General features: G+C 45.6%; 1 protein-coding gene across 1 annotated transcript in view; it reads left to right on the forward strand.

Annotated features, from left to right (window-relative positions):
- Nucleotides 1-369: 369 nt before the first annotated feature.
- The window catches only part of Nlrc5 (NLR family CARD domain containing 5), an 80256-nt gene continuing 56274 nt past the window's right edge, over nt 370-24351 (forward strand). Inside the window, exons 1-2 of the mRNA XM_032888107.1 lie at nt 370-469; nt 12747-12847. The gene's annotated coding sequence lies outside the window, so the exon portion shown is untranslated. The remainder of the gene's footprint in view (nt 470-12746; nt 12848-24351) is intronic.

The following is a 24351-nucleotide window of genomic DNA, read 5'->3' on the forward strand; positions in this document are numbered from 1 at the left end:
AACCCTTGATCCCTGTAGCAGAGACACATCTGTAGACCGTGCCTTTCCAGGTCAGGTCTCAGGTGACAGCGGCTATCGCGCACTGGAAGTCGGCAGTCAGGACCCTGGACCCAACTCCACTAAGTTTTGCTCAGCGGCTCCACCTGCCTCCATCCAATATGTCCTCCGGGAAGTGTAGAAAGAAGGGTTGTGCGGGTCCGACCGCGCTCCGGCCCCACCCACCGCCTCGCAGATACCCACCTTACCCTGTCTTGGTAGTAGGCAGAGAGGCAAGTCCTACTGCGAGCTCCAAGCCGAGGCGGGTTCCGGGCACCCTTCTTGGGCGCCCTGGGGCTGGCACTTTGAATCCACGTGATTTCTCGGCAGCGGCAGCAGGTTCTATGAACTGGCGAACAGCGCTCTGTGGCCACTTTCAGTTTCGCACAGAGCGCGGTGGAGCCAGAGCTAAGCCTGTGAATTCCCTGCTCAGGTAGGGGCGCGGAGGGAGATTACGGGTTCGGATCTGCGCCTTGAGAGAGGAGGGGGTGCCAGAGGCCAGGTGGAGAGACAAAGGGACCGAGGGGCTGGTGGGCACTGGTGGCTTAGCAAAATGCAGCTGGACACTCTGTATAGTTTGGGGACCACAGAATGTGGCAAATTGGGGAGTGACTCAGTTTGGGGAATTTTATATATGTTTGTGAGCCCCCTCTCCTGGTACCACATTAGTCATTCCCTGGAGCCATACTTTCTTGCTTTTTTTTTTTTCTTCTTTCTTTCTAACTTCCTTTGCTTTAATAGTAACCCAGAGGTCACTGTTTGTTACACAAAATTCCGAATTTTCAGGCAAACAACAACAAAACAAACAAACAAACAAAACCCCTCTTTCACTAGCTGGTAGTAGTAGAAAGAATAGAGTTTGGCTGAACCTTAGCACCTTGCTGATCTATAGAAGAACGCTGTCATTTTCTAACAGTTGCCAAACTCAAGTCGGTGGCTTCTGGCTATCAACTTTTTTTTGTTGAAACAAATACCAGGTGTTAAAGAGTATACAAAAAGACAGGGATCTTTTTTAAAAAAAAATCCAGAATATTGTGTTTTAAAAGAAAACGCTATTTCTTTAGTGTTGCCCTTCACTTGTACTTCTAATGGTCATTGAAACAAGGGTAAGCCTGGGCAGCCTTTTGTCCCTGGCCTGCCACAATGCCATGTGGGGTTCAAACCATTTTTTTCATTCAGAAATAATGAGCTGGGAGTTGTGGGAGTTTCCTGGAGAGCTCTGGGTCTTCAGTACCATTGGTATGGATTGTTGGGGTTCCTCTGAAAAGGCGGGGTGCGGTGGGGGCTTCATACAGAAAAGGTATTTCGAAAAGTTGACCTTCATGATTGGGAAAAGGGTCAGAGAATGGCCAAAGATGGGTGTTGCTGGACCATACCTGGAGCTTTCTCTTTCTGAGTCACTTTCTTGCAAGGAAAAAGAAACCCGGAAACCTACCGGCTTCCCTCTGGGGTGTAGCTCAGAGACAGGGCAGACCCTGTGTTGAGTATTCAGCGCCATAAAAATAAGGCACCGGGCCCGAGCTCCCACCAGAAAACAGCGTGGGCGAGAGCCGGTGGCTTGAAGTTCATAAGGCCCCCTGCCGTGTACGTCCCACAGACCAGCTGCCCAGAAATTGTGCCTTGCTTGCCCTGTCTCCAGGACCAGCACCCACCTGTCCTGGAGTGGGGACCTCCTGGCCCTCTCAGCACTGTGCACTGTGACCACGAGTTAGCGATTTCATCTCTTGGAAGCTTGTTCCCCCGTCTATAGTGTAGACATCATGGATCTATAGACATCTATAGACATAATGGATAGTTCAAAATGGATCTCGCAAATTGAATGAGACCAAACAGAAGTAGTGCTTGGTCACAAGAGTGAGGAGCCTGGGGTCCTGGTAGGACAAATGCTGAAGTTTAGGGAACGCCGTAGTCTGCTTAGTCCTGCCTGCCCAGAAACCACAGGTCCGCCTATCTCAGAAGCTGAGCATGCTCAGACTTAGTAAGCACCTGAGTGGGAAAGCCTTCTTAGACCGGTTCCTGGACCAGCCGGAGTACCTGGTCAATGTCCATGTGCCCCAGCACACCTCTCTTTCTCTCCCCTCTGGGAAGAACCCAACAAAACTCTGTAGATTCTTTCCTCCCATTTGTTGAGCGGTGTGTTGGGTCTCCTAAAGAAGACGTTGCCACTGCCTCTGAATGCGTCCTTATTTGGACATTGGGTGGCTGCAGACTCTTAAGATGAGGCTGTAGGGTGGGCCCAGTAAGACTTCCGCCCCCTAATAGAGGCAATCAGCAGGTTAAAACAGATACCTCAGGGAAGGCAGCCATCTTGGGGAGGCAGAGACTGCAGCTTCAAGCTGAGAGTCAAAATTCCCAGGAACCAAACCACCCCAAGTGGAAAGAGGAAGGTCCCTTTTCTTGTACCCTCAGAGAAGGCAGACTGCAGAGAATAAAATAGCCATGGCTGCCAGCACTTGCTGGAATTTTTTTTTTTTTTTTTTACCTCATCTGATAACGTCATCCCAGCATCTCTCCTCTAGCACCAGCAGAGAATAGGGGCAAAGGAAGTTTAAACACTTAAATTTTAGGGGAGGATGTGGCTTAGGGGGCAAGAGCTCTGCCTAGCTCGCAGAAGATTCTTGGTTCTGTCCTTACTACAGGAGACAAGCAAAAACCTCTTTGTAGGTGTTCTCAAGACGCAAAACATTGCCTGTGTTCACCAAATGTTTCTGTGAGTGTAGTTGATAGCCTAAACCTTTTTTCGCTGGAATTAATTCTGCCGAAGAAACATGATTTGGAAGCAAAACAGAATAAATCCTGCTGGCTGCCGGCACAGGAGGTTCAGAGAGCAGGACCCCAGGCCTTTATACACCCGCGGGGAGTCCTGTGTAAAATCAGGCGGAAGCTGGAAGCAGGTGCCACTTATAGGACTCTGTCCTGGTAGCTCCCATTTCTGGGTCCCTGAGGTGGGTAGAGTTGGCATGACCCCCATTCTTCTCTTTAGGAGAGCCCTGAGTCTTCCGTTCTGTGGATCTCTGAGATGCAGGTAGGGGGCTCTGTGATTCTGATCACCCATGACTACAGATTTTTCCTTTTCTCTGTCACCGTCTCAAATCATAGCATAGGCCTGCCCATTCCTCCGGACAGAGGTTTCTCACTCTTCCTGATGACAGCACACCAGGTGCTCCTCCTAACTCCTCCCAGGGGACTCTTCTCCAGGGGGGCGTTGGCCACCCTCTGTCTACTCACCTATGACTTTCACTGAAGGGTAATTACAAGGAGCTGATACGCAGAGGCCCTCTAGCACTAACTCGGCCTTTCCATGTGTTTGTTACCATATTTTAATGAGTTCGGATATGATTAAATGTTTTCTCGTATTAAACTAAATAATATGTATGATGTTAACACCAGAGCCCAGGCATGGTGCCGCACACCCAGGACTTAGGTGTCTGAGGCAACAAGAGGTGGAACAGCCTGACCTATGTAGTGAGACCCCATCTCCAGCATTTTTTGAATAAATAACTTAATTAACCGATACGTGCCAATAATAAAAATCTAGTCACTCAGATGCTCTCTGTGAAGACAACCAGCGTCACTGGGTTTCCGTGTCTTATTCCAGTGTCTAATTCAGCCTTTACAGACAAGGGTATCCAGTGTTTTCACCTACACAGTCAGTTTCAGCTAAATAAACTTTAGATCATACACATATATACACATACAAATATACAGATATACATATGTGCTTCCTTGACCTTATACACGCATATACATACGTGTATTCCCTCTCTCATGATGAGAGTGTACTGCATGGCACGTGGATAGGTTTCTCTTTTCATTCAATGCAATAAATAATCTTTGTTTTCACTTTTTTTTTCTCTATATATTTATTATTTTGGTGCTGGGGTTCAAACATGGGGCTTGGGCATACGTGGTATGTGCTTTTCCACTAAATCATGTCTTCAGCCCTCTTTATGGCTGTATACTCTGTGCATAGAAAGAACTATTTATGCAAGCATATCCTGTACTTTGACCGTGTGTGTGTGTGTGTGTGTGTGTGTGTGTGTGTGTGTGTGTAAATAATATATGTATTTTTTTTTCCGGAGCTGGGGACCGAACCCAGGGCCTTGTGCTTGCTAGGCAAGCGCTCTATCACTGAGCTAAATCCCCAACCCCCTAATATATGTATTTTATGCATCTATAGAACAATGTATTATTTTGTGCGTCTGTATAAAATCCAGGATCCACAAATGAAAGAAACACACTAAATGCTTGTTTTTCTGAGTCTGTCTGGTAATCGCTACCAGTGTCTATTTTCTTGTAAACATTATTTTTTTTATAGATGAACAAAATACCGTGTGTGTATGTGTGTGTGTTTGTGTGTGTGTGTGTGTGTGTGTGTGTGTGTGTGTGTACATGGGTGTGTTTGTGTGTGTGTGTGTGGTGTGTGGTGTGTGTGTGTGTGTGTGTGTGTGTGTGTGTGTGTGTCTATGCCATGTTTTCTTTATCTACTCCTCTCTTGGCAGACACCCAGGCTGATCACACAACTTGGCTATTGTGAGTGGTGCTGCAATATCATGGGCAAATAGGCACGGACCTGCACGTGTCTCTGGGTGCTTTGCTTGTGTAGGAAGTGGTGCAGCTGGATCATATTGTTTTTAACTTTATTTTTTAAGTACCTCTGTATTTTTTAAGTACCGCTGGCTAAAATAATCTACAGTCCCAGTGAGTATACACGCACACACACGCATACACGCAGACACACACAACAATATGTGTGTGTCTACATGTGTGTGTAATTTCCTATTCTTGAATCCTCAACAGCGTTTGTTGTTTCCAGAATCACAGTCATTCTGATTGGGTGAGATGGCATTCATTGTTTTTCAACTCGCATCCTCCTGATCACTGAGGAATTGAAACATTTTATTTATTTATTCATTTTGTGTGTCTACTGGTCCTTTGTAGCTCAGTCTGTGGGGACTGTCTGCTCATTTCATTGGCCGATTTACTGACTGTGTTTGGGTTTCTAGTGTTTAGTTGTTTGAGTTCTTTATATAGTCTAGCTTTTTTTTTTTTTTTTTTTTTTTGTTCTTTTTTTTTTGGAGCTGGGGACCGAACCCAGGGCCTTGCGCCGTGAGGCAAGTGCTCTACCACTGAGCTAAATCCCCAACCTCTATAGTCTAGCTTTTAATCAGCTGTCACACGTACAGGTGCAGCAGCTTGTCCCCCCTTCTGTCAGTCGTCTATGTCTTCAGTGGCTCACAAGTCTTTACCTTGTGTATGAGCCCATCTTTCAGTTCCTAGGATTGTTTCCCGTGGTCTCAGAATCCTTTTTGGAAAGGCTTTGTCTAAACCTGAAATGTTTGGCTTGTGTTTTCCTCTGGTGGTTTCAGAGTTCACGTCTTACATTAGAGACTTTGATCTGTTTTTAATTGATTTTTTTGTACAAGGGAAGATATAACTATCTAGTCTCATTCTTCTCTGTGTAGATATCTAGCACCATTTGTTCAAGACTGTTTTTATTCCAACATACGTTTATCGTATTGTTTTAGTCAGGGTTTGTATTCCATCATGACCAAGAAGCAAGTTGGGGAGGAAAGGGTTTATTCAGCTTACACTTCCACATTGCTGTTCATCACCAAAGGGAGTCAAGGATTAGAACTCAAGCAGATCAGGAAGCAGGAGCTGATGCAGAGGCCATGGAGGGATGTTACTTACTGGCTTGCTTCCCCTGGCTTGCTGAGCTTGCTTTCTTATAGAGCCCAAGACCACCAGCCCAGGGACGGCACCACCCACAATTGGTCCTCCCCACCTCGATCACTAATTGAGAAAATGCCTTACAGCTGGGTCTCATGGAGGCATTTCATCAAGGGAGGCTCCTTTTTTGTGATAACTCCAGCTTGTGTCAACTTGGCACACAAAACCAGCCAGAACAGGTATCTTCATTGAAAACCAGACAGCTGCTGTCAGGGTTGTGTGGGTTTGTTTCTTGGTCCTCCATATCACTCACTGACGTCTGTATCGCAGAAACATGCTGGTCTTGTCACTCTGACTCCATAGTATATATGAAGTCAGGTACATGACACCGCTAGCTTGTCCCTTTTGCTCAAGGGGACTGCTTTGGCATCTTTTGAGATCTTTGCTTTGGGAATTTTCTGTACTTCTAAACTTTTTACAAATTTTTAGTTCTGTGAAGAACGTTAGTGGAATTTTGATGAGGATTGCATTGAATCTATAGACTAATTCTCTGTAATACATCAATTTTCCTGTATTAATTCTACCAATCCATGAGAGTAGGAAGTCTTCCGATACCATAATACCTTTGATTTCTTTGTGTGGTGTTTTAAAATTACACTGATAAGTGTAGAAGTCTCAATCCCACTGTCTCAATTAGATTTATTCTAAAGTTTTATTTTTAAAGCGATTACGCATGGGATACTTTTTTAAATGTCCTTCTCGGCATGTTCATTATTGGATACAAAGTCTGCTCACTTCTGTGCCGTTTGCACCCTGCCTCTTTGCCCAGCACTTGTCTGATCCAAGAACTTTCCTATGCATTTGGGAGGGACTCTTCATGAGATTCAAATTGGGATTAATTTCTTTCTTATTTGCATTCTTTTCCTCCTTTCTTTCTCTTGCCTTGTTGTTTCTCCTCAGACTTCTAGTACTACGTAGATTAGGAGAAAGTAGACACTCTTACCCTGTCCCTGATTTTAGCAGAAATATTTTGAATTTGTCATATAATGTTGACTATAGGTTTGTCATATAGTTTTATAAATTTGTATATATATATGTGTGTGTGTGTATATATATATATAATGCTGAGATGTGTTCCTTCTATTCCTAATTTTTTCATAGTTTTTTTTTAATCACGAAGAGATAGATGTTGGATCTGTCAAAGGCTTTTTCTGTGTCAGTGGATATGATCCTGCAATTTTGGTTGTTGAGACTGGGGGTGCATTAAATATATTGACTGTATTTGTCGACTCACCACTGCGTACTCAAGTAAAGACAACTTGATGGTGGCGAATGTGCTTTTTTGTGATACTGACTTCGGTTTGCTAGCATTTGTTGAGAATCTTTATACCTATGTTCATTAGAGAGATTAGCCCCTAATTTTATTTTATTTTCTCTCTATCTCTTCTTTCTTTTCTTCCTTCCTTCCTTCCTTCCTTCCTTCCTTCCTTCCTTCGTGTCCAAGTGAGTTTCATTAGGGCGGGTTACAGGAGCATGTGTGAGTCTTTGTATACAGCAGTCACTCATCAGTGACTAAAATGTCTTCCCCAGCCTCATCTGCCATTAACTCAGGGAGGGGTGGGGCCCCATCAGCACCACTCCTCCACCTGCTGCTTCCTCTGATGCTAACATCCTTTCCACCTCTTCTTTCACAATCCCGCCTAAGCCTCTAAGGCTGGGCACCCAACAGCTGTTAATTTTATTCATTGTTTTTGGCCAGTGAGTCTTTGCAGCCACCACTGACCAAAGGTGACAGCTGCATTAATTGTGATTATTAATTACCATTAATCTGATTATGGGCTTTCATCAGGACTTTTGCATTCTTTCCCCAGCTTCTGCAATGTTTGATTTCCTTGATTTCTCATGCTCTTGACTGTGTCTCCTCCACTTCCTCCTCTGTCTTGTCCATGATTCACAAACTTGGTTTTTAAATACTGAAAGGCCCGGGGAAGTCTGCATTTGGAAGAAAGACTGGCTATAGCCTTCTCATAAGTAGCACGTGGATCGTTTGAGAGAGCGTTTGAGAGAGGAGAAGGGAACAGTGACCCATGGTGACTGGAGGATGACAGGGGCAAAGCAAACGGCAAAGACGAGAAAGGGGAGGGGAGGGACGAGGAGAAGCATTGTTCAATGTTTGCTTTTGTGCTCGTAACTGCTCTGCTGTGTGGATTTTTTTGCATGTAATTTTACCAAGGAGTAGCGCTCCTGGGCCATGGCTGGCAGTGTCACCACTCCTCCCCACAGTCCAGAGCCTCGTAGTGAGGCCACAGCGTCCTCTGAGTGGTAGTGCAGTCGGTGACATAGTGTCCCAGCGCGTTTCCATCTCAGAAAAGGCAGATCCACCCTCAGACATCTAGGCATAGATGTGGTTGCAGTGAACATTCGCCAGCAGCCAGACCTCTCCTCGGTCTACTCACAGGATTGTTTCCTCTGAGCTGGTTCTGAAGGACTTCTCAAGGGAGAGGTTGGCCTTTGTCTTTACAATGTTTGAAACCATGTTGCTAAATCCCGAACATTGTGTCAATGGATTGCTGCTGCAAGCAGCCCAGAGGCAGCCCTGTTCCCCCGTACCCATCTCACAGGCGGAAGGATGGAGCCATCCCCATCCCCACCAGCATTAGTGATCTCAGGGTCTTGTGTGAGCAAAGGAACCACTTGCTGTTTTGCATCCTCTCACTGAGGTGGACAGGTCCGTTTCTACGTAAGGACTTACCCAGAAGATGTTTGCAGAGCGAGCATAGGAGGTTTCGGGACCGTGCTTTGGGCTAGATCGAATCATAAAGCAAGAAAGTTGTTCTCTTTTCGGTTCTCGTGTCTCATGTCCTGATGAGTCATGGAGAAACTTCTCAGCCAGGGGTCTATGTAGCGCTGCTTTCAGAAGGATTAGCCCAGTCACAAGGGCAGTCCTTCCTTAGGTCAGTGCTGAGGTCAGCAAACCCCCCACCCCCACCGTCACCCCCACCCCCAGTTCAACAGCCTCATTATGGTTTGTTTCTGGGAGTCTCTTTTAGGGAATTATGTCTGTCCCTGGTGAATAATATGTTTTAAAAATAAAGTTAAAGGTGAGATGATGTCCAGACCTTTAAAAAGTGATGCTCTGGTTGTCACTTCATATGATTAAATGGGTTTTAAAAAAAAATCTAGGAAATCGCACATATCCTAGAAGGGTAGGCTATGGGGAGCATCCTGCTACTTATTTCTGCAACTCATAGAACTTTCCAAATGATTGAGACTCTGCCTGGAAGCAGAAAGCATTGTAAATCTGTTGAAGCGATCATTTAGTTTTAAGGGAAGGGCATTTGTTGATGGCAACATTGTGCTTACATTTGGGTGCAGCCTGGGGTTTGTCCTTCTTACGATGCTGGCGGTCCAGCCAGAGGCTGGTCAGCATGCCCGCAGATGGCATACTCCGTGTGTTTTCATACAGCATGGCTCGTTTGGGGAACATTCTCAAGATAAAGCTGTGTCCACCCGTAAGTATCGTCACTTTCACATCGGTACTGCCACAGCATGAGAAAGACCTTATTTTAGATGTCTGGGCTGTCCAAACATGGCTGCCGGGCTCTCCTTAGCCCAGAATCAGGTGCCTGAGTGTACTTGGACTACTGCAACAAAGTTCCATAGCCCAGGTGACTTATATGCCACAAGAATGTGTTTACCACTGTCCAAGAGGCTAGAGCCTAAAGTCAGGATGCCAACATGGAGTCCCTCTTTTGGGCTGCAGACTGCCAGCTTTTTTTTTTTTTTTTTTTTTTTTTTTTTTTTTTTTTTTGTATGCTTGTATGATGGAGGGAGTGCCATAGAGCATGCTGGGCACTTCAATCGGGAACAAATCCTATCTGCCAGACTCACTCTTGTGAAACTAATTGCCTCCCCCCAAAGCCACCCCAAACCACTGGGGGCAGGGTTTCAACACAGAACTTGGGGGACGACATAAATACTGCATGCACAGCCCTGTGCACTCCAGCCATTTGGCACTGTCCTGCTCTCTGCCAGGTTGAACTGTGTGGTCCAAGAATGGACATGTTTAAGACTTAGAAGTCACAGTGTGCCCTGATGTTAGTAAACCTGCACCTGGGTGTGTATCCCTCTTTCTCGAACATCTGAAACTTCCCCTGTTCCCTGTCTAGCCTCCTACAGCGGGGCTGGACTCCTCTGGTCAAGCTGACTTCCCCACCCAAAGGAAGCTGAGGAGGGGATTTCCAAACTCCAGTTTCATTTTCGTTTGTGTGGGACATTCTGGGTACTACCTGCAGGATAGAACTGGACAGAGCCACTCGTGAGATCCTGAGGTGTGAGGGAACAGCAGAGAGGCTAAGGTAGACATCGTCCTTATTGATATACCCTTGGGGTCCTTACGTGGACATAGATGTCCAAAGGCCTTCTAGTCACTAGGGCCTTTGGGATCTCATGGAAGGGCAGCATAACCAGGACGTGGCTTTCTGGAGGAACAGTGCCAGATACAGGGACAAAGGGCCAGTCTCCTCCCACCAGGAGTAGAGAACTGGTATCTTTGTGGTCAGACATGGTGACTTCCCAGGTGTGTAAGTGGAGCAGCTGCTCCAGAACCTTCCAGAAAAGCCAGTGACTGAGCTCCACCCATAATGAAATGCTGTAGTTGGTTCGCTGGACTTGGTAAAGGACACCCTGCCCCCGAGTAAGGCAAATGTGCAGCCAAGTTCTGATCTAACCAGGAGGTTACAGCACACAGAGACATGTGAGGGGCCTCTCGGGTCACCAGCTACTGCTTCTGAATGACGGACGCAGAACCCAGGACTGAGCAGTAGAGACCAGGCCTCCCTGGCTATCTGTTGTTCCAGCCAGGCTGGAGTCAGGACCCTGGTCCCAAAGAGGGGCTCATCTGGATTCCCTAGGGGCCTTGGGTGGGAATTGGCGCGTGCCAAGCTGGGACCCGACTCTGGCTTTCGTGATAGAAATGTGATGTTGCAGCTCAGGCCTAGGGTGAGGCAGAACCCCTCCCCACCCCTCTCGTTGAAAACCACCACCAGAGGGTTTTTTTGTTTGTTTGTTTGTTTTTGTTTTGTTTTGTTTTGTTTTTGTTTTGTTTTGTTTTGTTTTGTTTTTGGTTGTTTGTTTTTTTGGGTTTTTTTTTTTTTTTTTTTTTGGAGCTGAGGACCAAACCCAGGGCCTTGCGCTTGCTAGGCAAGCGCTCTACCACCGAGCTACATCCCCAACCCTCCAGAGGGTTTTACAGTGAGGATTGTCTGCTGCTTACAGCTCTGAGGCTCAGACTGCCTGAGAGGCTCTCTTCTCTGAGGGATGGGGCTCCTCCTTACCTCATCTGTAAAGCACTGTGATCATATGGTTTAACCACAGGATCTTTTGGTTAGTTGGTTGATTTTGGTGTTTTGGTTTTATTCATATGGTGTATTATGAAGTTCAGGGTTGTTCTCTGCCTCCTCCTTTCCCCCCTCCCTTCCTCCTTCCCCCTCCCTCCTCCTCCCTTCCTTCTTTACCTCCCTCCCTCCGGCCTTCCCTCCTTCCCTTCCTGTGTCTTTCCTTTCCTCTCAACCCTTAAAGACTGAATCCAAGGCCTTGTACATACTAGGCAAGCGCTGGATGGCAGCTACATCTCCAGCCCTGGCACCGAGCTCAGTGTTGCCTCAGCCTGCTTGCCTGGCTCATGGTAGCTTTTCTAAAGGGGGCCGTGTGCAAACCTCATCATCACCCTACCAAACGGAATGCCACACCAAATGCACAGATCAAAGATGCTTCTTACCTGCTCCTCTTGCTTCCATGAACTAGGGGGAAAGGAATTCTGGGTTTCTCACACACACACACACACACACACACACACACACACACACACACACACACACCAGGCACCCTTCACCACAGGGACCATGAAGGGAGGAGAGCCTTGGACACCAGACCTGGCCCCATCTTGCCAAGAGTGCCTCCCCCTCTTAGGACCTCAGTTTTCCATCTCTGCACCTGACAGCCAGGACACTTCCAACCTTGTCTCTCTGATTCTCCAGAGCCCAAACAGCATTAGCCATCCGAATGAAGGCAGAAACCCCAGGTTCTCTGCTTTTTTACTCTTTGTAGGCTGGGCTTGGTGTAGAGGGTTCTAAGGCTGGCCTCTGGCTTCCTAGACATGTAAGGACTTGTCTGCCCAATCTTGAGAGAGTAACATCAGCAACTCTTATTCCCCCGAGGACTTTCGGTCCAAGTGACTGCAGGTGTGACTCGAGGTAGCTTTCTGACTACCCCAGGTCCACATTCGCCTGGATTCCTAAGGTTAGCATTTGAGGGTCTTTTATTTTTGTCCTCCTTCTCACTGCCTGTTTGTGTGTCCTCTTTCCAGCAGGCACCACAGGGTCAGGGGTTTTCAACTTGACCTTTTAAAGAGCACCCCTAGCACAATAAAGGAAACACCCTTCATCAAGTGCAGGTACAAGCTTCTGTGTTTCCCACCCCACAGCTCAAGCCTGGGGCGAGAAAGAAACCAGAGGGAGATGCACACCGTACCCTTTCACGTCCTCCCTTCCTTCCTCAAACCCAGCCCGGGACTGGGGTGGGTGACACAGGGGAATTACAATGCTAGCTAGCAGTGAGAACCATTAGCATGGGCAGCTACCCGTCTCACGGATACCAAGTCAGATTTGACATGCTTCACAGCAACCCGTCCTGGGGCCTGGAGTTCTGACTCAGTGGTAGATAACACTGCCTATGCCTGCCATATCCTTTCCACTGGGCTGCTGACTTCTGTGTTTGTCTCCAAAAGATGACGCCTAGCTGATGGTTCACCTCACTAGAGGTGCCTGACCTCTGCCTTCCCTTAATGAGGCCAGCCTGGAAACTGTGACTGACAGAGCCTGTGTCACCTGGAAAGGCCAGTTTTCCACATCCTGATATAAAGCCAGGCTTTCTCCCAGACCACTCTTTTACATAGCTTCTGTGGCTGCCCATTCCCGGTTGCCTGACCCTCTCAATAAACAACTTTCGTAAGGCTCTGTCTTGGGTTCTGCTCCTAGGAATCTGACCTAGAGCACTTTGTGGATGATGGCGTTGAGATTCCAAGAGGCTGAGTAACACATGAAGTCTCACAGCGGGCACCCAGCAGGCAGGAGTCCAAGTCAGTATCAAATGATCAAATTGTATACTATAACATGTATAATCAAAATTATAATCGAAAAATCGTTTTTTTTTTTATATCTGTAAGAAATAGCAAGTACCAGCACTTGGAAACCCTAATGAGAAAAAAGCACAATAAAGTAAATTGCTTTAAACGGGAAGACTTGAAGTGATTCTGACTTCCAGGAACAGGGTGTGGGGCACAGGCTTATGACCTCAGCTTAGGAAACTGAGGCAGGAGGATCTTGGATGTGAGGGTAGCCTGCAGTGGGTGCCAGTAATTGATCCTGGGTCGCCCAGAAGCGTACCCAGTGCTCTTAAGCACTGAACCACCTCTCCAGTCCCACAATGAGAAACATTTTAAAGTTATCAAGTTGGGTTTTCTTGCAAGCCGGCTTATAACCCAAGTACTCGAAAGGCTAAGGCAAGAGAGTCGTGAGTTCAAGGAGATCCTGGCTCAAAAGTAAACTCTAAGAGGCTGACATGGCGGACTGGAAACCAGGCAGGGTGGCGCAGACATTCAGGTGAGGAATGGCGGTGCCAAGAGTAGGCAAAGGTCACGACGAAATGTACTTGGATGATTAAGCCACAAGGGCTGTGAGGCCTGGAAGCTTGCTGCTACCCTTGCCTGAACTGGAGAGAGGGGTGGGCTGGTGTAGAAAGGTGAGCGTGAGCTTAGTTTGGGACCTGGAAATATTGAAACCCTTACAAGGTGTCCAAATGAATCTGAGGATTCTGTCTCTTTGCTGGCACAACTCCAGTGGTGAGTCCGTAACGCAGCTACTTTTTTTGTACAGTGTTTCAACAAATACGGAGATGTAACTGTCTCTGTGGTGTGTTGACTTAGCATCCATTGCATATGTGTGTGGGAGCACTATCACCTCCGTACTGATACCACAGTTGCTGCATCACTCCGCACTCCCATCAGCAGTGTATTCTGCGTCCCGTTTCTGCTTGCTCTGTTGCCTGTTTCCCCAACGACAGCCAGATAGAATTTCAGTGTAGGTTTTCCTTCGTTTGGTTATTCAACACAGAGGTTTTTTTTTTTTTGTGTGTGTAGCTCTGGCTGTCCTGGATCTAGCTCTGTAGACCAGGCTGGCCTTTAACTCAGAGATCTGCCTGCCTCTGCTCCCACCCCGAATCCTGAGATTAAAGGTAATTTTAACTAGCATGTCTCTGCTGGTGAAGGATGCGAAACAATGTTTCACATCCTTATTAGTCATCTGCACTTCATCTTTTGGTCAAAGGACATACAACAGAGACTCAAAACAAATTATCTTGATGAGAAATAAATAATTTTAAGTGGAGTGTCGAGAAGTAAAACAGGTAATCCCAAAGGGCATTTGTCTGGCGTTCAGCCAGTATTCGCCATATTGTCGTGGAATAAAGTATTTTCTCAATCAGTTTGAATTGCTTTTTGGCTTAAATATTCATTCCCAGTTGGGGCAGATCCCTATCTTCATCTTTGCTCCCACTTTAGGGCTTCAAAGGGGAATTTCATTTTTTCTGAGCATCCACCCTGTGTTTGCATCATAAGCTTTCTTTATGCATTGAAGACCCTGATGTCTTAGTTTTTGTTTCCGAGTGTTGTTTTGCTTTTTAAACAGCCTCACTATCTAGCCTTGGCTGTCCTGGAACTCACTCCGTAGATCAGGCTGTACTCAGACTCATAGAGATTTGCCTGCCTCTTCCTACTGAGTCCTGGGATTAAAAGTGTGCTCCCCCACTCCTGGCTGATATTCTGGTTTTTTAATGTTGATGATTATGTGATTTTTAAAGTCGAGCTGCACATAATAAAACAGGAGGGGCTGTAAGAATGGCTCAGTAGCTAAGATCCCTTACTGCTCTTTTCAGAGGACTTGGGTTTGGTTCCCAAACCCAAGATGGTGGCTCACAACTCCCACTTCAGGGGGATCTGATGCCCCTTCTGATCCCCATGGCCTCCTGCATGCATGTGGTACATGGACATACATTAAGGCACACAACCCTACACATAAAGTTAAATAAACAAAATAAAAGAAAATTAATGGTACAAAGTGACCAAAAGATGGTGTACACCTGGGAACTGAAGGCAAGATCTGGGGTTCAAGGTCACCCTCAACTACACAGAGTGTTAGAGGCCAGCATGTGCTACATGAGACCCTGTACAGCGCTGTCATTCAGGCTCCGCCTCCACACCCTGCCCCATAAAAGTATGACAGGCTGGAGGTCCCAGCCGGTGGATCCAGAGAGAGAAGGGGAGTGCAAACTGGAGCAGAAGAGAGCTCAGTTGAGACAGCTTCAATGAGACAGCTCACTTAATGGTGGGAACTGAGTGTCTATCATTGGCCAGGGCCAGGGTGCTAGGGATGCCTCATTTGCATAAGAAGGCATTGTAGGTGGTACCACACATTCTCAGGGCCTGCACTCCTCCCTTCCCTGTCCTGGCCCTACCCAATGTAATAAAGACTCTCCTTCCTCTGTGGTCCTCAGGACCCATCCCCAGATATAATTTGTTACTAATTTATGGTATAGCCTTCAAGACTCCATTTATACACACACACACACGCGCGCGCGCGCACACACACACACACACACACACACACACACACACACACACACGCACACACACACATGTATTAAAAAATAAAAAATACAGTTGTTACTGAGTGGTGATGATGCATGCCTTTATTCCAAGCACACAGAAGGCAGAGGCAGGTGGATTTCTGAGTTCAAGGCCAGCCTGGTCTACAGAACAAGTTTTAGGACAGCCTGAACTACATAGAGAAACCCCAAGAAACAAAACACCAAGAAACAAAACAAAACAAAACAAAATACAGTTGTGCAACCTGTAATCTGAGCACGTGGGAGGCAAGAATGGGTTATGAGTTCAAAGCTTATCAGGCAACCCGAATTATTTAGGGAGATCCTATTTCAAGTCAACCAGTCAATTGTCAAAGAATTTTTTTCTTCCAAACATTTAAATTAAGTGTAATTACATTATTTTCCCTTCTGTCCTCTTGTCAATCTCAAGCTACCCCAGCCCCACTTGCTTCCTCTTAAATTCATGACCTCAGTGGAAGTTGTGGTACACATACCTTTAATCCCAGCATTTGGGAGGCAAAGGCAGGTAGATCTCTGTGAATCTGAGGCTAGCCTGGTCTCCATAGCTGTTTTAGTTTAGGGTTTTCATTGCTGTGAAGAGACACCATGACCAAGGCAACTCTTATAAAGGACAACATTTAATTGGAGCTGGCTTACAGGATCAGAAGTTCAGTCCATTATCATCAAGGCAGGAGCATGGCGGTGTCCAGGCAGGCACGGCACTGAAGGAGCTGAGAGTTCCACACCTTGATCTGAAGACAGTCCAAAAGGAAACTGGCTTGTCAATGACGGGGGTGCGGAGGGTACCTGGAAGAGAATGGGGGACAAGAGATGCGAAGAAGGATGCCAAGACAAGAGTCTGATCAAGGCGACAATTTTATTTTTCCCCAAGGCTGAATTTATACCATAACATGGGTAACAGAGGGAGGGGGGGAAGTAAGAAACATTTACACAGGCCAAGGACACAATATTCGTGTGGTCAGGGAATCTGCTGATGTTGACAGGATGTCAGAAAGGTCACAGGTTTGTCATATCTATTAGTCAGCAGGATGTTGGTTTTTCAGAAAGGTCACAGGTCGTCACATTGGGTATCTTAATGTCAGACGTTATCATATTATTATTCATCTTGACCACCACATTTGTATTAGTCTTCTGCAGCTGGCTGGGGATTTTCCATGAACCCAGTCATACTTAACGCTAACCATAATAATAACATCAATAACGGAGGGCTTCAAGGGCATCACTCCCAACACTGGCTCTTCTAGGCATTGAGGAAGAGGGTCTCAGAGCCCACCCCCATAGTGACACACTTCCTGCAACAAGGCCACACCTCCTAATAGCACCACTCTCTGGGCCAAGCATATTCAAATCACCACAATAGCCAAGGAGGATACATAGAAAGACAGTGACTCAAAAAAAAAAAATAAAAATAAAAATAAAAGAAAGAAAGAAAGAAAAGAAAAGAAAAAGAAATCCATGTCCTTTAATTTTTTTGTTTTTTTTGTTTTTTTGTTTTTTCTGGAGCTGAGGACCAAACCCAGGGCCTTGTGCTTGCTAGGCAAGCGCTCTACCACTGAGCTAAATCCCCAACCCCTCCTCTTTTCCTTTAATTATTATTGTTACACATATATGCATGAATACATAAATACAACCTGTTTATTTAGTGTTACTTGTATGTATATGATTTCAGAGCTGATCATCTGGGATTGGGTAACCAGTTGCAGGGTTCATCCCCAATTCTCCCTGTCTTAGTTAGGGTTTTATTGCTGTGAAGAGCCCCATGACCACAGCAACTCTTATAAAGGAAAACCCTGGCTTGAGCATTTAAAACCAGTGTTGATCACTCTAACAGGCCCACACCTGCTCCAACAAGGCCACACCTCCTAATAGTGCCACTCCCTATGAGCCTATGGGGGCCACTTCTATTCAAACAACCACATTCCTCTCTGTCCTTCGTGGTCTTGTAGCCATATCATAAACGCAAACCTGCATTCAGTCCAACTTAAAAAGTTCCCATAGTCTGTCATAGAGTCTCAACAGGTAAGTCTAAAGTTCAAAGTCTCTTCTGAGACTCACGGCACTCTCTTAACTTTAATCCCCCATAAAAGTCAAAGTCAAAGAGCGGATCACAGAGTTCTAACATACAATGGCACAGAATACACAGAGCCATTCCACAGGGGAAAAAAGTGAGGAAATCATAGCCGGGCAGACTCCAAGCTCTCTGCATCTCCATGTCTGATGTCAAAACACCCCTCAGCTCTCCAACTCCTTTCATCACTGTTGATGGCAACACACTTCCCTCTTGGGCTCGTTCTACCCTGATAGCAGCTTTCCTTGGCAGGCACCACAGAGCTCTGGCATCTCCCACATTTTGGGGTCTCCAAGGCAATCCATGCTTCACGGCTTCATGCAGTGACCTCTCTAGGCCTCCATGCAGGGACACCCCGGTCCTCCATAGCTTCCCTTAGTCTAGAGGGTCATTCCGTAACCCCTTTCTTGTATCCTTGACTCTAAAGCCAGAACCATGTGGCCCAAGCTGCCAGGTTCTGCTGTATGCTTGGGCTGGAACATGGCTTCCTCATTCAAACACATCTTCACCAGCTTTCTGCTTTTTGATGGTTTCCTTCACCACTTATGCTTGGATGTCCTGGAACTCAATCTGTAGACCAGGCTGGCCTCCAATTCAAAATCTACCTGTTACAAACAGCCCTAAGCTTTTTAAAAATTCCTTTCACAGTTGGAAGCTTAGCTGGGCATGGTCTTGCCCTGAGGTCACCACTCCCTGTATTCCCTTTAGCATCAGGCATTTCTTTAATCTCCTGAGTACAGGACTTAGTTCCATTTCACTTCCTGGTACCTCTTTTCTCCTCAGACTGTACATTTTAATGTTTTCCTTGCCCAGTTTACTCCTTTTCATTATAGATCTCCATAAGGGTGGCTGCCAATGACCAAGCAACACAGCCAATACTAGGCTGTCTGGAAATCTCCTCGCCAACCTGCTAATCCATCACTTTCAATTTAACTACCATTCTTCTCCTCTGAAACCTCTTGAGCCGGGCACTCGCTGTTCAAATCATGATCAGCACCACCGCCTCCTATACTTCTACCTCATTAAGTCCCGCTTGAAACACTCAACTGCTTTTCTAATCCAAAGTCCACATTCCTTCTAACAAAAGTATGGTCAGGTGGATCATACCAATGCTACAGTCCCTCGTCCTGACTTCTGTCTTAGTTGGGGTTTTATTGCTAGGAAAAGACACCATGACCATGACAACTCTTACAAAGGAAAGTATTTAACTGAGGCTGGCTTTCAGTTCAAAAGTTTAGTCCATGATCATCATGGCAGGAAGCATGGTGTTAGAGAGATAGCTGAGAGTTTGACATCCGGATCCACAGGTAGCAAGAAGAGAAAGTGACACTGGGCTTGGCTTGAGTAATTGAAATCTCAAAGTCCACCTCCCATGACACACATCCTCCAACAAGGCCACACCTACTAATAGCTCCTCTCCCGGAAAGACTATGGGAGCCATTTTCATTCAAACTATGACACTCTGTCTCTCAGCATTTCCTAATTGCCTGCAGGTGTCTATGGGTAAGTTCCCTGAGATTTCCCCTTTCATGCAGCCCCTCTATTGGTGTTGTAGCTTGTTCAGGTCTTGTTTAATAGCCACACTATTGAGGTATCATGGGCGTAGCTTCCCTGTCATTTCTAGAAGACAGTTTCAGCAGACTTTCCGGTCCTCTGTCTCTTACAATCTTTCTTCCCCTCTTAGCTACTGACCTATTTATTACTGCAAAGAGGCACCAAGACCAAGGAAACTCTTATAAAAGAAAGCACTCTGAGGTGGAAACGTGTGGTTTCTTTGGAAAGTCGGTTATGTCAAAGAATGTTTTGCTGACGTAGACACAGGTGAAAGGCTATTTCACTGGGGCAGACCCTTGAAGGGACATTTCATTGCTGAAGCACACAGGTGGAAAGGATGTTTTGCTAAAGCAAGTACCTGAAAGGACTCCAGGATTCTTCACTAATGAGATGCATGTATTGTTTGCCTTGCAATGCATTGCTGAGCTGTTTGTTGTGACTCTGTAGAAAGAAATGCACCAAAACAACTTCTGGTGGTGCTCTGTCGCCACTTCTGTGGACTCAGACCGATTGGCATAGTGATGTCAGCTGATATAAACTCCCATAGAATTTGCTAAGACAGACTCAGGTGCCCAGGCAAGACACATGGTGAGGTTAGACCCTTGGAGGACACGTGACGTTTGGAGGGAGTATAAAGAGGACTCAGCAGACAGTGATAGGGTCTTGCTTACATAGCTAGCTCTACAATACTTTTTGGTCTTGTGCCTTCACTGAGAGAGACACAGCCGAGAGCTTCTCCCTGCTGGTCCTGGTCCTCCTGCTGACTCGTGCTGATTCAGCTGAGGCCTGGCTGTTTCTTCTAGGTCGTGTCACCACTGCTGATTCATATTTGCTCTCCCAATATTACCAAACCGGACTGCTGGTACATTCATAAAGAGTTTGCAAGTGGATCGAGCTGCCACCCCTGTAAACTGAACGACTGATTTCCTGACAACACAGATAAGATTTGCTCCAAAGAACAATTTCTAAACAGGTCCACTTCCCCCGTATCCTAATAACCTTTCTTTTCCACTACCTCTAGCAGTTGGTGGGCTAGAAGGGAGGCTAACATGTTTAAGAACCCATATTAAAAGAAGGACAGGGGTTGGGGATTTAGCTCAGTGGTAGAGCACTTGCCTAGCAAGCGCAAGGCCCTGGGTTCGGTCCCCAGATCTGAAAAAAAGAAAAAAAAAAAAAAAAAAAAGAAGGACAATAAAAATTTAAGATTACAGTATTTAATTGGCGGGGGAGGGGAGCTTGCTTATAGTTTTTGAAGATTAATTCATAATCATCAGGGTGAGGAGCAGACAAGCATGGTGCCGGTGCAGGCACTGGAACTGAAAGCTTTACATGCTGATCTTCAGGGAGAGATAATGAGACAGAGGCAGAGGCAAAGGCAGAGGCAGAGGCAGAGGCAGAGGCAGAGGCAGAGGCAGAGGCAGAGAGCAGAGAGAGAGAGAGAGAGAGAGAGAGAGAGAGAGAGAGAGAGAGAGTCAGGCAGGCAAGCAGGCTGGCAAGCAGGCTGGCATGGCATGAGCTTTTGAAACTCCAAAGCCCACCCTCAATGACACAATGCTCCAACAAGACTGTGCCTTATAATCCTTTCCAAACAGTTCCACTAACTAGTGACCAAGCATTCAAACACAAATATACAAGGTGGGAAGCATTCTCATTCAAACCCCTGCATTCTTCTTTCACAATGTTCTCAGAACCTTAGGTGTGAGAGTTGTGTTATAGATGTATCAATTAGGTCTGGGGACCACGCAGTCAGTTGTTCTATACATTTTGAACAGTTGTGTAATGATCACTATCTGCTGCAAAGATACCTTGTCTCTTTGATTGCCAGGGAAAGCTACATTCATCTATGGGTATACGGATATGTACTTAGAATGCAGTTAGAAATTACTCTGGCTTAGTAGCGCATCAGTACTGAAGTCTATGAGGTCAAAGCTTTTAAAATTTTTATTTCTTTAGTAGCATGTCCATATCACGACTCATCTAGCCATTGTCTTTCTAGTAGCTGCATCCTATGTGTGCATCAGTTCACCTCCTGTTGATGAGCACACACACACACACACACACACACACACACACACACACACACACACACACACACACACACTCTCCTAAGCTGCAGTAGCAAGAGATCAATCACCATTTGTGTTCTATACTGGAATTCTGACAACCTGCATTCCAATCCCTTGAGTTTGGGCAAGCAAACTATTTAGCCTCTCTCCCTGCTCCCAGCTGAATGACACATTGTAAACATCTACCTTGAAGGCCAGCTCTTGAGCACTTCCTGTCTCTGTCCCTGAGAGTCCTGTTACTATGTGCCAAGGATAGTTCAAACATTTTACAGAACAGTTTGGATGCCCTTACCCTAAATACACATAAAGTCACTAACCGTGTTTTACTTTTTTATGTCACATATGCTACTGTATCTCACAGTGATCAGTGCCACAAAGCAGATGCTAAGTGGAAGGGCCTTTAGCTTATCTACATTGCTGGATTTCTATTGTGGTTTGGATTCCTTCCTAAGCTAACCTGGAGACTAATGTAGCTCATTCATTTAGGAGGTGATCCTATGGGGACACACATTGTGAGGACAGAAAATGGAGACAGGAGAGGCCAGGCATCCCAGGGGTGCATCACTTAGTAAGTACTGTGGGTCACAGGAGCCTGCCTAATGAGGAAGGAGTCGGATGTTTACACATCAACTCTCAGCGTCCCTTGGCTAAGGAGACAAATTAAGTCCTTAGCCTCCAGCCGAAGCATGTGTGTAGGTAGTCAGAAGTGAGCCAAGGAGGAGCTTTTATGACATCTTCCAAAAAAATGAAGAAGAAGAAGAAGAAGAAGAAGAAGAAGAAGAAGAGGAGGAGAAACCACAAGACTCACCCATCAATAGAGGACAGGAAAGTTTATTTCTCAGCCATTCGGGGAATATGAATAACTCCAGGGATCTGTGACCATGTGACTCGGGGAGCACAATAATTTACATATAATGATGCTATACGGAGCTTTTCTCTGGAGTACTCTTAATGCTCTCCTATCCATTAATATAAAGCACACATATATTTGTTTTCCCCCTAAACCCTGTCATTGTGTGTTGTTTGCCATGTTTTCTGTGCAGTTGTAGTCTTTCCATATTTTATTAGAACCATTGCTATACCAGAAAGATCAGCTGTCTCTCACATATAACACCTTTTCCAGTGTGTGGTTTTCATTTTATCATTGTCTCCCCACCCCAAAAAAAAATAGAAAAATTAGTGGATGGTAAGGAATGTTTTATTATAACACATTTGTTCATGTAATTGTTTCCAGTACATTTATTGAGGTGGAGCATCTAAGAATGAAAATGAACAATCCGGTCTGAACAGCCAGGGACCAGTTGGGTGTGGGCAGTGTTTTCATAGCTCTTGGGTCTAGACCTCGGAATGGCATAAGCGGCTTTTTGATAAACTTCCAAACTGGTTTCCGAAGTAGTTGTATCATTCCTGCCAGCCGTATGAGAGGGTTCCAGTTCCTCCAAATCCCTATCAACAGAGTCTATCTGTTTCCTTACAGCCAGTCTATATGGATATGAAATGCTACATTTCCAGGATTTTAAGTTTCAAGCAATTTTAAAACTGTTTGTTTATTAGAGTGAGAGCATGCCATGAGAGAGATTGTGTGTGTGTGTGTGTATGTGTGTGTGTGTTTGTGTGTGTGTGCACACACGTGTTTGATGTAAGAGTGTGGGTGCCATGTGGAGATCAGAGGACAACTTTGTAGGGTCAATTCTGTCCTTCCAGCTTTACATGGATTCTGGGAATCAACCCAAGGTTCGTGGCAAGCACCTTTGCATGCTGATCCATCTCTCCAGCCCTATGCAAAAATTAAAAAAAAAAACTCACTTAACTAAAAATAATTATTTAGGGGCTAGCAATGGCTCAGTGTTTGAAAACACTTGCTGCTCTTATAAAGGGTTTGAGTTAACTTTCCAAATCTCATGCCAGGGAATCTGATGCCCTCTTCTGACCTCCGAGAGTACCTCACAGACATGTGCATGTGCCCATGCACAACACATAATTGCACACCACAAACATACACAAATAAAAAGCAAAATAAAAGTTTAATAATAGTTCTTTAACTGGATGTGTTGGGAAATTCCATTGATTAGTTAATTTTATGTAATTGGAAGCTCATTTGGGTTCTATTCCATTCCTTTTGCTCATTTTGTTTTTGTTTTTTTTTTCTTTTTTTTTTTCTTTTCTTTTTTTCGGAGCTGGGGACTGAACCCAGGGCCTTGCGCTTGCTAGGCAAGTGCTCTACCACTGAACTAAATCCCCAACCCCTTGTTTTCTATTTTAACCCAAGTTCCATACAGTGTTGGACACTCTATACTTTGGCTATATTTGGGAGCTTTCTCCACATGCTAACATGTTGATAAAATTGCCTTCTGTCTTTCTGTCTTGTGTGTTCCTCTGGATTGAGCCCAGGATCCTGTGCTTGCTAAATCCATGCATACTCACTGTACACCAAGCTGCAGCCTGAGTCCTAATTCTCTGATTCTAACTGAGAATGGCTCAAACTGTACTATTCGCACCCTATTGCCACATATCCTGTTTGTTTGCTCATTTCTCCAAATGCCCATTCTCATCTCATCTCTGGGGTGTTTGGGTCCGTGGCAATGCCTTCTGCCTGGTTTTTTTCTTCCTTCTACTTTCTGTGGTCACAAGCAGGTGTGTCTTAGTCACTTCAAACTGCTGTAACAGAATATCACAGTCTGGGCGTCACAGTCTCGGAAGCTGGAAAGCCCCAGATCTGGGTGCCAGTGCATCCAGGGAAGGTTCAGAGCAGCTTGCTATGTTTGCATGGGGGTAGAAAGAGACAGTGACTTCCTGTATCTTCTTATAGATACATTTGTGCCACCTTGAAGATCTACCTCACCACTCCGTTACATCTAAGTAGAAACATCTCTGAATCTCCTGGTGCTACACTTGCACTGTGGAGAACATTAACTTTGTTACACAGTAAGGTAGACTACCTCTCCGGCTTTACCCTGCCCTTCTTCCTTTAGACTGGGTCTTATGTAGCCCAGGCTGACCTTGAACTCACTCTGTAACTGAAGATATTCTTGACCTTTCTGCTGTCACCTTGGAAGTGCTAGGATTATACACCACACACGCATCCCCTGCACTTTTTTGCTGATTAAAAACTTGAAAGTAAAGCTTTAAACTATTAAGAAAGATGGCTTTAAATGTTGACCTCCTGGGGACTTTGTGGGAGAGGACAGAAGCTGGCATTTGTGGTGAGGATTT

This window comes from Rattus rattus, chromosome 17, assembly GCF_011064425.1.
Source record: "Rattus rattus isolate New Zealand chromosome 17, Rrattus_CSIRO_v1, whole genome shotgun sequence".
In the NCBI taxonomy this organism is placed as follows: Eukaryota; Metazoa; Chordata; class Mammalia; order Rodentia; family Muridae; genus Rattus; species Rattus rattus.